The sequence below is a fragment of the Camelus bactrianus genome, unplaced genomic scaffold (assembly GCF_048773025.1).
Source record: "Camelus bactrianus isolate YW-2024 breed Bactrian camel unplaced genomic scaffold, ASM4877302v1 HiC_scaffold_28, whole genome shotgun sequence".
Classification (NCBI taxonomy): Eukaryota; Metazoa; Chordata; class Mammalia; order Artiodactyla; family Camelidae; genus Camelus; species Camelus bactrianus.
This window is the reverse complement of record NW_027413942.1, coordinates 1764520-1777589: the sequence shown is the minus strand read 5'-3', so window position 1 is coordinate 1777589 and position 13070 is coordinate 1764520. Positions and strand designations below refer to the sequence as shown.

Genomic DNA, 13070 nt, shown 5'->3' with positions numbered 1-13070 from the left:
AGCGGTGGAGGGCGGGGGTGCTGTTGGGCACGGCACAGCCAGCGGCTGAGTCCGTTGGCGGGCAGGGCTGGTGACCCTTTCCCCGGGGCCTGGCCCTGGAGCCACCATGTTTTTGGCGCTCAAGGAGAGACTCCAGTTGGACTGGGTGGCCTGGAGGCTGCATGTGTTCTACAAGCGGAAGAAGCACAAGTTCATCTTCATCATCTCCTGGAATGAGATTGAGGGCAAGTTTGCCATAACCTGCTAAAACCGGATGGCCCAGAGGCAGAGGAGCGGCACCAGCGGTCAGGTGGGTGCGGGATGGGGCGCCAAGCCTGGCACACCCATGTCCAACAGGACCTGCAGGCTGTGCAGCCCAGCAGGCAGGGGTTGGCCTGGGGCCACTGCCTCAGTGACCCAGGGCAGAAGCCCTGGGCCCCAGAAGCTCCCGTCCTGGACCGAGGGTGGCTTTCCATGGAGCATGTGCAGCCTTCGAGGGGACCTGCTGCCCTGAAGTTTGTCTGGAAAAGAGGTGGGAAGCCCTCTCTGGATCCCAGTGTGGGCCAAGTCCAGCCCGATCCTGAGCACATCTGCAGGTAGAGATGTGCCTCTGTGGCAGCCCCCTTGGCGCCTATGGAGGCCCAGGTGTCCTCAGTGTGGATAGTGAGCGCCTGCAGAGTGGTCACCTAGATTGAGGTGCTAGAAATGTTGAGGGAGGATGAGGCGGATCCGGCATACCCGGGACTCACAGTCACGGAGCAGCGGACGCCCGCTGTGGAGCTGGAGTCTCCGCCAGGGCGTGAAGCTGGTCCGGGCGCTTCTTCCAGGATCTGCGCTCAGTGCACCAGCAGCCAAGCCCTGTGAACTCGCAGCTGGAGCCGTGCTTGCTGATATTCCCCGAGGAGATCTTGGGCATGTGGACAGTGCTGTTTGGGGGCGTCCCGGAGGTGACTGAGCAGGAGATCGCCACTGTTACTGTTACTGGGAAAAGGGAAATAAGAATTACCTCGTTTCTTAGTCATCCCTCAAAGAAAGAATTTTTAACGAGAGAAAGAAAGTGTGATATGTCAGATTTTTATTAGTAAAATGAAAAGGTAGTAAAAAATAGTACTTTCCCAAGAATTGGGAGCTGGCCAATCCAAGAGAGGAAAAATGGCGCTGCTCCTTTGTTTTTCTGTCTTATATCCTGTCTTAGGGGCGTGTGTGTGTGTGTGTGTGTGTGTGTGTGTGTGTGTGTGTGTGTGTGTGTGTGTGTGTGTGTGTGTGTGTGTGTGTGTGTGTGTGTGTGTGTGTGTGTGTGTGTGTGTGTGTGTGTGTGTGTGTGTGTGTGTGTGTGTGTGTGTGTGTGTGTGTGTGTGTGTGTGTGTGTGTGTGTGTGTGTGTGATTGATTAATGGCTCAGGTTCTTTGAGTTAACAAGCTGATTGACGACTCAAGTTCCTTTTGCTCTGGTTGATTGACAGCTCAGGTTCCTTGTGCTCTGGCATGCCCATCCCCTTTTGGGCAGGTTTTTACCCATGAAGCACATAGACAAACCAATGGGAGGGGGCTCAGACTGTAATGTTAATTACGTTACAATGAGCATTGATTCAAGTTACACCGGGTCCTTCTCTTATATGCAGCTGCAGCATTTTGATTTTAAGTGGCTTCTTTTGCTGGCCCTCATTTAGAGAAAGCGAAAATTTCGGAGTCCCTTATCCTGAATGCATACATACTGTTATTTACTGGATTGTTCCTTCCCCCTTCCTCTCCCCCTGCCCAGTGCTCATTTCTATCTAACTACCTAACATCGTCGACTTCAGGTCTACTTGGGCCACGACCTGGACACCTGCGGATGGAAGATCCTCTCCCAAGAATTCTTCACGGAAACCCACGACTGGGAGTATTATGAACCCTTAGCGAGCTGCAGCAGAAGGACCAGGAAGCACATCCAGGAGGTAAAGACCTAGTCTGGGCTCCAGTCATAGCTTTTGGTTACTCACTGCCGAAGGCTGGAGCCTAGGCCTAGGCTGTGCGCTTCTGGGACACTTGTTTTTCTAGACAAGGGAAAAGGAAAACCTGCTTGTGTATTTTCAATTTCTTGTCCACTAGATGGTGGATCACAGTCCCTTATCCTAACAACAGAGTTCTTTCTCACAGGTTTGCGTTTCTCTCACAAAGCCCACACTGGGCTTTACACGTGGAAAGTGCAAATTGGAAATCATCCAATAAGTTACTTTTTTTCCCCAGGCTTCCCCTTGTAAGGCAGAAAGCTGAAAGGACATTAGAGGAGAAGGTTAGGGAGAGATGAGAAGTGAGGAAATACAAGGTTTAGGGGAGCTAACCTGCACTTCCCAGGAAGCCATGGGTGGGCCCACCACACCTGTCACTCCTGCTTTGGCTCTGGTGACCTTGTTGTCACTGCACTACTCCCAGGAGCACAGAGGAGAAGGCCACAGAGCCTCCACCAGGGCAGCGGCGACTGCTCCTACCCGCCAGGTTGCCCTGGGAAACCACGGCCACTCCAACCTGTGCTCAGAGAGGTGAAAAGACACTAACCACTGTCCCCGGTGTCCGTGAATCATGTGACCATAGTGGGTCATGTGACAGCCTGGGGGCTGAAGTCCACCCCTTAGACCTTCTGGGAAAGCACGAAATTCAGAGGCAAATGTAGGTGAGGCCTGGATGCTCGCTTCTTGCTCGGGACAGCAGGGCCAAGACTGTTCTCAGACCCGCTCCTCAGGGCTTTAAATTTGGGGTCACTCCCGTCTGCTGCCCCTGCTCTGCTGTGGGTGTGCCTTTTTCCTCCCTCCGAATTGAGAAACTGCACTTTCTGGGGCAGGGGACAGTTTGCATGAGTTCTGCCTTTGGCCCAGAATTTGGGGCCAAGACCTTAACTGCCCCCACCCAGAACAACAGAAATGCAAATGATGGGGGTTGTGGGGTGGGTGAGGAGTTATTGTGCAGATCAGGCGAGGTATAGTCCACGTCTCCACACCTCCCACCTCTGAGAAAGGGAGCTAGTGTTGGAGCTGCCTCAGGGAACTATAGTCAGGTTGGTAACTCAATCCCAAATGGGCGTTCAAGATTAAAAAATAGTTCTTTATATTCTAGTTGCAGTTTTCTGTAAGTTTCAGATTGTTTTAAACTAAATAAAAATAATTTGTGGTTGTAAAAGGGAAATTAATCATCATTCTTACACATGGGTCTAAAAAAAGAGCTTAAAATGTCACTAATATGATGTGTTTTGCAATGATAATGTAAGAAATTAAAATCCAGTCATCTAGAGATCACAAATTAATTTATTAAAAATGATCCTGGAATTACATAGCTAGAAGTTTTAAACTTTAAGAAGCCAAAAAGAAAACTCTACATGTTACCAATATTTGCATACCAAATTTGTTTTAAATTGCTATTTAAAACAAAAACTATGGTAGAAATGTCTATGGTTTATAACACTGGCAATTCATCTCTGGGGTAGACCGGCTTCTTAAGAAAAACATCTTTAAGGGCGTTATGGACTGAATGTTCACACGTTGAAATTCTATTCTGCCCCTCCACCCCCCTTCCTTTTCATCCCTATGAGATGCTCAGATGTACTAAGAGGTGAGGCCTTCGGAAGGTGATTAGGATTAGACGAGGTCGTGAAGGTGGAGCCCTCCCGAATGGGATTAGTGTCCTTATAATTGTCATCAGTCTGCACCGCTTTCCCTCCTCCCCTCTCTCTGGAGTGAGGCCAGACCCAGGCACTGAGCGAGCAATACTGCGAGCTGAGATTCTGGAGCTGCTGCCACCACCGCCAGCATGAGAGCGAGGGAGCACCCGAGGGACCCAGCCCCTGTGCGCTGGCCCAGCCGAGACCTGCGCCCAACCTGGGGCCAGCGGGAGCCACGGCCTCCCGTCTCCCCACTCCCCTCCCCGCCGGCAGCGGCAGCTGCACACGCCGGAGCCCGAGCCGGCGGCCGGGGGGGGCCGGGAGGCGGCTACCTCGGGCGGGGCTCGTCAGCGGCTCCGCGGTGAGAGGGCGCTGAGATGCGGCTGGAGCTTCTGTCTCATCCTGGGGCCTGGGGCAAGGGACCCCCATGGTGGAGGGAGGGGGTCCCAGCCTCAGCGACACCTGTGGGAGCCGGAAGCCAGGGTGGCGCCGAGCGGAGCTGGCTGGATCCCCCACCTCAGTGCCATCTCCGCCACCCTTCTGCGTCTATAGCATCTCCACCCTGAGTATATGAGCCGGGACCCCAAGTTCGGCCACCACCCCCCAGCCAGGGGTGTGGGCGGGGACCTCAATATGAAGTAGTGGCCCGGGCAGCGGGATCAGCAGGACCGGCGCCGCCATCCTTTCCTTCTCTCGCCCTCCCTTCTGCCCCCTTGGGGGTCTTCTCCCTCAACCAGTCACTGGACCCTGGCTCCTCGGCAGGACTCCGGGAGGACGTCTTAGGGCCCCACCCCCCCCCAGCCCCGAGGGCGGCGGGTTTGGGGGGACCTGGAGGGCCGACTGCAGCCTTCGCCCAGAGGGAACTTTATTAAAATCAAAATACAGAGCATCCCAAACCTGACTGTCCAGGTACAAGTGGACCAGGCCCGGCAGAAGACCCAGCCTGAAGAGGCCCAGAAAGAGAAGAGGAGGGAAGTGGGGCCGCTGCCTCCTCTGCTCTGTTGGTGTTGAAAAGACCTGGGTGGCTGCCCCGCTTCTTCCTCAGTAAGGCGCGGGCCCTGCCGCAGCTGCCGCCTCCATCCCGAGGAGGAAGGGAACCAGCCCACCTACAGAGCTCTGGCTCTTCTGTAAAGTGTGAGTGGCTCTAGGAAGGGGAGTTGAGGGATGGGGAGGGCGAGGGTGCCTGTGCATCCTGCGGTGTTTTGCAGATGTTTTCCTGGAGTGTTGGGAGCATATAGATGAGCGGGGTACCTGAGTCCTCACTGTGGGCAGAAGGTATCAGGCAGTCCCGTGTTTTGTAACATTTTAGTTCTCTGTGTGTGTGATACGCAAGCCTGCAGGTTTCTTTTTGTGGAGTTCTGTCTTTCTGCAGAGTGGACACTTGCATGTTTCTGGCCATTAATTTGTAAAAGGAAACTGAGGAAGCCAGAGCATATGTGCGCACAGAGGACATCTCTGTGTATGTAGCTTTTCCTGGTACATCGGGTGGGAAACAGCGCTCTAGGTTTTGTTTCTGGGCAACTCTTATTTGGGTTCCCAAATGGAAGCCTCTGACTCTGTGAGGCCCTGAAATTAAAATTTATTTTCTTTTCTGCATTCTTCCTTGAGAGTTTTCATTTCGGCACAGGAACTTTTTACCTTCTCATTTCCTGGGTGCAGTTCCTGCGTATCAGCAGGACGTGGTAACAGAGATCAGTTACTCAGGAAACTTGGGGTTCTTAGGAATCATGACTGATTTGGGGGAGAGCATTTAGTACTTTAACCAGTTTATTAAAAAGGTATTTCATTTTTCCTTAGCCAATTTTTTTTTCCCCTGGGTAACATATGTCCTAATTGACAGCATTTTTTAATTGGTGGAATGACTTGTGACTTATTTCAGTTGTCTTCTCTATCAAATGAGGATGATTTTTTATCCCCCTTTGTTACTTTAAAGGAGAAGTCTATAGAATCTTTGATTTGTATTTTAAGTATCCTCTCAGAGTGGCAAATTAAGGTGCAGGAAGATAATGAATATTTTGTATATTTACGCAGACTTTAAGGGTTAGGCATAGGTGGAATTTTACATAACAATGCAGACAGTACCATACTGAGGATCACAGGCCCCTGGACAGCTGTGTGGGCTTAGTCCTGAAGCCACTGCTGAGAGAGGCTCTGTGGAGTGAATGTAAGCCTGGGTCATCTGTGTTAAATTTTCCATTCAGGACCTTGATCAAACTTATTTAAAACTTTCTCAAACACTTTTTAGCCTGTACTTTTTTCTTCTGAAGTGACAAATTCTACAAGTTTATTAGCCCTCATTTTTATTAGGAATTCATTTATTTATCCCAAACCTGTCTATTTAAAGTTCCAGGACAGATCCTGAGCGTGTGTTTTGAGAAATGCTAGAACGAGCTGGAGTTCATCTTTTCCTGGTTTTATAGATTTTCACTGTTCCTCTTTACCATCATATTTCCTGACTCTTTTTGTCTGTTTTACAATCACTTTGCCCTCCTCTGGAACTTCTGCAGCTGTTTTATCCTTATTTATATGCCTTGTTCTTGTTATGCCTTTGTTATGAACCTTAAATTCTGTCTATTTTAAATAGACACTGACATTAAATTATTGTGTAATGGTTGTAATATTAGATGTGAGATCGAAGACACCTGTTGCTTTATCTGTTATTTTGTGACCATGAGGAAGTCATGTATCCCATGTTTCACAAAGATAGGAAGAGAAATCTAGTCCTGCATAGGCTGCTTTTGGGAGGGAGGAAGGGAGGACAAACCAACAAAATAGTTTGAGTGTAAATTCTACTCCATCAGAGTTGCTTACTAAATTTAAGACTTTTATTGCTTTTACTATAGATTGGCTAAAATTCATGTCAGTGTTTTATTGCGTATTTATTTAGGAGCAAAGAAACAACAAAGTAATTGGGGGTCCCTGCCTTTGAGATGCTTTTACTTATGAATGGCAGAGACAATGATACACAGACTGCACAAAACTGTAGGGAAAGGGAAATGGACCAGTTTTTAATCTGTGACCTCTATATGACAGAAAGTGATTGGTACATTATAGATGTAAGTGTGTACATTTTTCATTGGGGAAATGTTGATATTGGACTACACAGAACATACTGGAGTGTCTGAGCCAGTGGAAGAAAAGAGCAGGTGGAGATGAAGTGTTAAGACTTTTGGAACTGGAGGATGTGGGAAACAAAAGTAATTAGGAAGTTGGTTGATGGGAAATCACAGGGAAGTTGTTGAGTAGCTTAGGGTCTGTTTGTGCTTGTGTGGGTATGTGTTTACAGCTCAAAGAATCAGTTGAGAACAATATTCCTGAGATGGTAGTTTTAAACCATAGAGGAGAAATTGTATTTTAAACCAAGGCATTATACCTGGATTCGGATTTTGTTTTTCTAGGGAACCAACATTTTTATACCATGGTCACTGAAAAGCGATAGAGATGGAGGAGTGAAAAAGTGCTCCCAATATATTAGCATGGTGCTAGTGGTTTCTGATACAAAGTAATTCAGAAATGGGGCAGTGGACTTTGTTTTGGACATTACATTTTCGAATTGAAGTTGGATACTGATGAAATCTCAAGACAGTAAAATTATGAGCAATATGCTGAAAATGTAGAATTGGGAGTCATTATCAAAGTATTAAAGTTTCTCAAGAGTGCTGATGGAGAGCAAAGAGCTGACAAATGGGTATTTTTACTTGGGAGAGGAGAATCTGTTGAAGTTAGCAAAGGTATAGTAAGAACAGAGATGGATGAGACTCTCCCTAAAATAGATGTTCTTAAAGTGAGTACAACTTGAAGTGGAAAAGGGAGGAACAGCCAGTCTCAGGACACATGATTATTTTTGAAACTACTGGCAAGCTTTTTGTAGGGTATGTCTCTTGAGGTTAAGTTCAGAAGAATATGTAGGATTTCACTGTTAAGGAACTTATACATAAAGGACAGATCTGTTTTACCAAATTCATGTTTTTAAAATGTGCCTTTCATTATCATACTGAGTTTAGTCCCCAACATGATGAAGTGGGGCTAAAATATTTGGCAAAGAAGGCTGCTTCTCCTGCTGGTAGGTGATGTGTGTTTTTGTGTCCCACACAGTGGACGGGACAGCACTTTGCTGGCACAGCATTGCTGAAAATGCCTTTACAAAATCTTTTTATTAAAAAACTAACAAATATAACCAACTTGACACAAAAAACCCTGACATTTTTGAAGCATAAGATGCTGGAAGACTGATTTTTTAAAAATTTAAAACAATTTAAAAATTTTCGTTGTGAAGTGTGGAATTTACTGTTGATGCCAACAAGGATTGAGGATTGTGATTTAGGGACTCTATATAGCCACACTGTCTTGTGTTCCTTAGTTTGAATTCACCAATTCCTTTGTAGCTTCTTTGGCCTCTTCTTAGGAGTGACTGTTCCAATGGGAAAACATCCAGGGTAGATCAATTTAGATGGGGAGTTAGATCTAAGGTGGTTTCTGGAACAGATGCCATATGGGCAACTTCCTTCCTCATCCGCTATCTTCCACAACATTTTTATGCAAGTGAAATCATGGTTTGATGAACTTTAAAGGGCAGTCTTTTTGGGTTAACATAGTTTACTAGTAAAGGCAGTGGGAATGGTGGGACTCTGGTAGTTCGAAATGGTAACGTCATGTGCTTTGCCCAGGCAACTTTGGGATTGATATGAGATGATTAAAAAGACTTAAAAGTGTGCATTTTTGTTTGTGTGTTTGACACCAGATGAGCTAGCAGCCCATGCCTAGGCTAGCATCAGTCCAATGCTTGTAGATTGGAGATGGTACTTGGAGAAGTTTTGTGCTGCCGCTGACATCTCGTTGTGTAGAGGAGGGGTTGGCAAACTGTTTTTTTTTTTGTTTTGTTTTTTGTTTTGGTGAAGGACCAGTTAGTAAATATTTTAGATTTTGTGGACCACATGGTCCTGTCACAATGATTCATTTCTGCTCTTGTAGTGCAAATGCAGCCACAGACAATCTGTAGGTGAATGAAGGTGACTGTGTTCTAATAAAACCTTATGCATAAAAACTGGAGGTAGTATGGGTTTGGCTCATAGTTTATGGACCCCTGATGTAGACAAGTGCCAAGTCCACCTGCATGCAGTCTGAGCATCCCTCTACTGCAAAGCTGAGATTGGCTATTTCAGGTGGCCTGTTTTCTAAGTGAGATATGTTCCTTGGGGGCTGTCTTAAAATGATTCTGCACAGAGTCTACTGTTCAAGTTACTTTTGCCTCCGTTGTAATGAAAACCATGGACTGAGGAACATGGGCAATGCCATCTATGAAGGGATGCAGCCAAAAAGTAGGGACACTTGCATTGCTTGTTCAAAGATACCATAATATAAAAGGTACCACATAGTGATATAATGGCTGTGCATCATGGCCAGAAGTGTCTTTGGAGTATCTGAAGAAACTTCTGGGTATAATTTTGAAAGATTCTGAAAATAAGTTGTAAAAAAGCACTTACTTTAGATGTGAAATTAGAAGTGCTTATGGTCTGTTTGAACCAGATGGGATTATTCATCAAACTGTAAGAACACTGAGGTTTGATACTTATGCGTCTTAGAGCCTTGACCTCCTGCAGCGCCCGGCGCGGCGTGCGGAGTCCCGCTCCGCCGTCCTGCTACCGGCGGCTGCTGTTTCCTAGGCGACCCCGCACGGCGTGTGCGCGTGCGCGTTAGAGCCCTGCCACAGCCTGTGGTGACGGCAGCGCGGGGCCTTTATTTCCTAAGTGACTGTATCTCACAAGTGTTGTTTAGAAAGGATAATTCACTTTGGTCAATTTTACATCATAGCTAGCACCACAACACTTTTTTCATATGTCAACGAATAGCTACGTTGGATGATGGTATATTTTTGCCTGGTTTCATAAATCTTATTTATCTTTGGGTTCCCAAGTTTCCGTCAGGGGAAAGGATTACTCTTCCAATAGTGACACTTGTTAGTTATTGTCAAGCCTGCTTTTACTTTACATAGTATTTCTACACATGTAATAGATACTTCAATTCTTCTTCCTTTAAGAAAGGTGCCTGACAGTTTTATATAAACTGACACTTTTAGTATACCTTTTAGAAAGAAGGTCACTGTAAAGTTACTTTCCTATTCATTAGGAGATGATTCTTTCCTTGCTCTTTTTGAAAAGCTTTCTTTCTTTTTTTTTTTTTTTGCCTTTTTAGGTAATTTGTCATTCTCAGGCTTAAGGATGGGTGGCAATTTAAAAGACACAAGGTGTTTCTCTCATATCTGCAAATATCCCAAATAGAAATGTTCCATATTGTTGACACTTTCAGTGGACCAGGGAAGAGTGGAACATTGGTTTATTTTTTCTTTTTAGTGTAGTTGAATTTTCATTACAAACAGATGAGTAAAGTTGTTTTCAAATAATGAACTCTTGCTGCTAAACCTTTCACCATTGAGACTTTTTCCCACTAAGTAGAAACCCAGCCCGTCTTATGCCTTCATGTAGTTGTAGGTTTTCCCTGCTTTGTCCTGACCCCTCCTGGGCACTTTCTCATGCTCCCTTTCACATGTGTTCAGAGTGTATTTCCTAAATCAACATGACATTTCCTGAACACTATGGGATATATATTTTCTAATAATTATACTTTTACCCACAAATATATTTAAAATTTCCTCCTACATTACCTTCAGAATTTATGAATTATCATGAGGGAACATCTGTCCTTGATCTGGATCCTGAGAGACAAACCAATGTATGACAGTTTTTCTAAAATATTCCCTTAAAAAGTTTTGAGTAACAATTGATTTCTCTAAAATTGTAAGTTGATACAAGTAAATACAAGATCCTATGTTTGTGTTGTGCTATCCTGCAATGCAGGCTTTTGAAAAATAATACAAATGCACAAGAGTCCTTACTGCTTGAGTATCTTATATTTTGCTTTTCCCCTATCACCTAAGGGACAGCTGCCAGATCAGTCAGATAGCATGAAGTGTCTGTTGCTTTGCTGTGTGGCCTCTGCCGCCTTTTTTTCCAGCTGAAGTTTGGCTACTGGAGACCTGGGTGGCTTCTGGCAGGAGGCAGCACGTTCTGAGCTTGTGTCTGTTGGAGCCTGAGTCATGCTGAATGCTCCTTTCTGCATGACGGCTATGAAATTAGGGAATATTAATGATGCAGAATATTTTCCTGTCACTTAGCCTTTCCTCTGAGCAGATCACCCTATGATAATACATTGAATGCATCAATATTTTGGGCCAAATGTGAAGTATCAAGACACATTGCTGGTTTATTTTTGGAAGAATATATCTATCTTATGAGACTTTTAAAATGTCATGCTTTTTAGGTCAGTTAAGGGTCTAATAATAGACCTTTGCATGACATCCTGTATGCCTGAGAAGGACTTGCCTCACTAGTAGTAGTGGGTAATTTGCAACAATCTCGTGGTTGGAAGCACTATGCGTACCTGGAGCCAGCACCGTGTTGCTAGTTCACTTCTCATTTCCCTCATAAAATATATTCACACTGTGGAGGCAGAAGATTCATTAGTAAGGCAGTGTCATTTTTAGCCATGTGGCCTGAAATGAGTTACTTACCCTTTTTCACTATGGGCCTCATCACATGTGGATGTAAAAACCATGTCCTTCCCAGGGTTGTTAGGACTAAATGAGATAATATAAAGCACATGCAGAGCTCTCCCAGCGCCGCGCATAGGACAGCGTGGCCCCGCACTATTAATGTGAGTTAAAAGTCTTTTACAGTGCGACGCAGACAGAAGGCTAAAGTCAGGCTTTATGTTGCCCAACACTTAAACTCAGCCCTGGAGCTTGATAAATTAAACTGAAGTAATTCTGCAGTGTTTTCAAAAGCATCTGTGCTAGTGTGTGATTCATTAACATATTATTTAAAAATCTTAAAAAGTGGAGAAATGACAGAACTACTGTGCTTATTATTTACAGAAAAGAAAGACTGATTTGAACATAACTAGAGTTTGAATTCATCTCCAAAGACCTCAGTATGCTTAGATCAGAAAGGAGGCTTTTTGATGAATTCATTGATTAGCTCTGAAAGTGACTTTGATTTAAATTGTCCGTTTGGAAATATCAGGCTGTAATTGGGTTATCAAGTTTTTTAACATCCTTTGGTTTAATGCTTGGAAATGAAAAGCTTTCAAAAAATGAAGTTTAATAAGTTTATTTTGTATCATTACATCTCAAACTATGATTGATGAAATTTTATTCAGGTGATTTTGTTGTAACTGAATTTTGATTTTTCTCCTTTTCCTAAAATGATGTGAAGGTGACATGGACATTCCCTTTTCATGCTTAATATTTATTAAATACAGGATCCGTTTTCAGAAATAACTTTCCTTTCCTTCCTTAGGTTTGGCATAATCAGTTTTCAGCTGACCAATTCAAGAAATAAATGCTTCTTGATTTTTTTTTTTTTTTTTGTATTTGGGAAGTATTTCTATTTTGAGAGCAATATGACTTTGCTTTCATAGTCTGTTTATTTAATAGGGTTCTATATTTAAGATAAGTGTATGAAAAATATCCAAAGGCAGAAAGAAAAGACTGAGATATGTTTCTTAGTATTGTTTATCTTGCCAACTCTTGTCCTCATTCTCTGACTGCTTTTTTTTTTTAACATTTTTCATTTTTTATTGATTTATAATAATTTTACAATGTTGTGTCAAATTCCAGTGTAGGGCACACTTTTTCAGTTAGACCTGAACATACATACGTTCATTGTCACATTTTTTCTCTGTGAGCTACCATAAGATCTTGTATATATTTCCCTGTGTTACACAGTATAGTCTTGTTTATCTATTCTACAATTTTGAAATCCCATCTATCCCTTCCCACCCCCCACGCCTTTGACAACCACAAGTTTGTATTCTATGTCTATGAGTCTATTTCTGTTCTGTATTTATACTTTGTTTGTTTTTTAAGATTCCACATATGAGAGAGCACATATGGTATTTTTCTTTCTCTTTCTGGCTTACTGTCTGTCTGCTTTTAAGGCACATTTGCTTTAGATTTTGGTGTAAGTGCAGAAGTTAAATTAGCTTATGTTTTAGTGCATCTCTAAGTAGTTAATTTAATGAATATTCTAGTTTTTTAAGGAAATTCAATATTTTAAATATTTTTGTTTGTTGGTAACGATTGCAATCATGCTTCTGGAGTTACACTTCTTTCCATTTTAGAGATTTTCAGAACTTTGCAGTCATGGATGTGTTACTGGACTGATGGGAGAAGAGCAGAGTCTGTCTAGTGGGTTTAATGTCCTCCTGTGTAGTTACTATTTGGGTAACACCAGAAGGCTACATAAATAAATATGTGGGATGTCAGTTTTAATTTGTTTGATTGGTGGTCTCTTTAGTGACTACTGTGTGAATTTGATAATGTGCCCTTTGGACTGATGCTGCAACATGCAGAGAACATTTTTCTACCTGTCTACAGGTAGACTTCTTTTCATTAGAGAAAT

General features: G+C 43.9%; 1 pseudogene; it reads left to right on the top strand.

Annotated features, from left to right (window-relative positions):
• Positions 1-3: 3 nt before the first annotated feature.
• The window catches only part of LOC141576748 (large ribosomal subunit protein uL16-like), a 29206-nt pseudogene continuing 16139 nt past the window's right edge, over positions 4-13070 (top strand).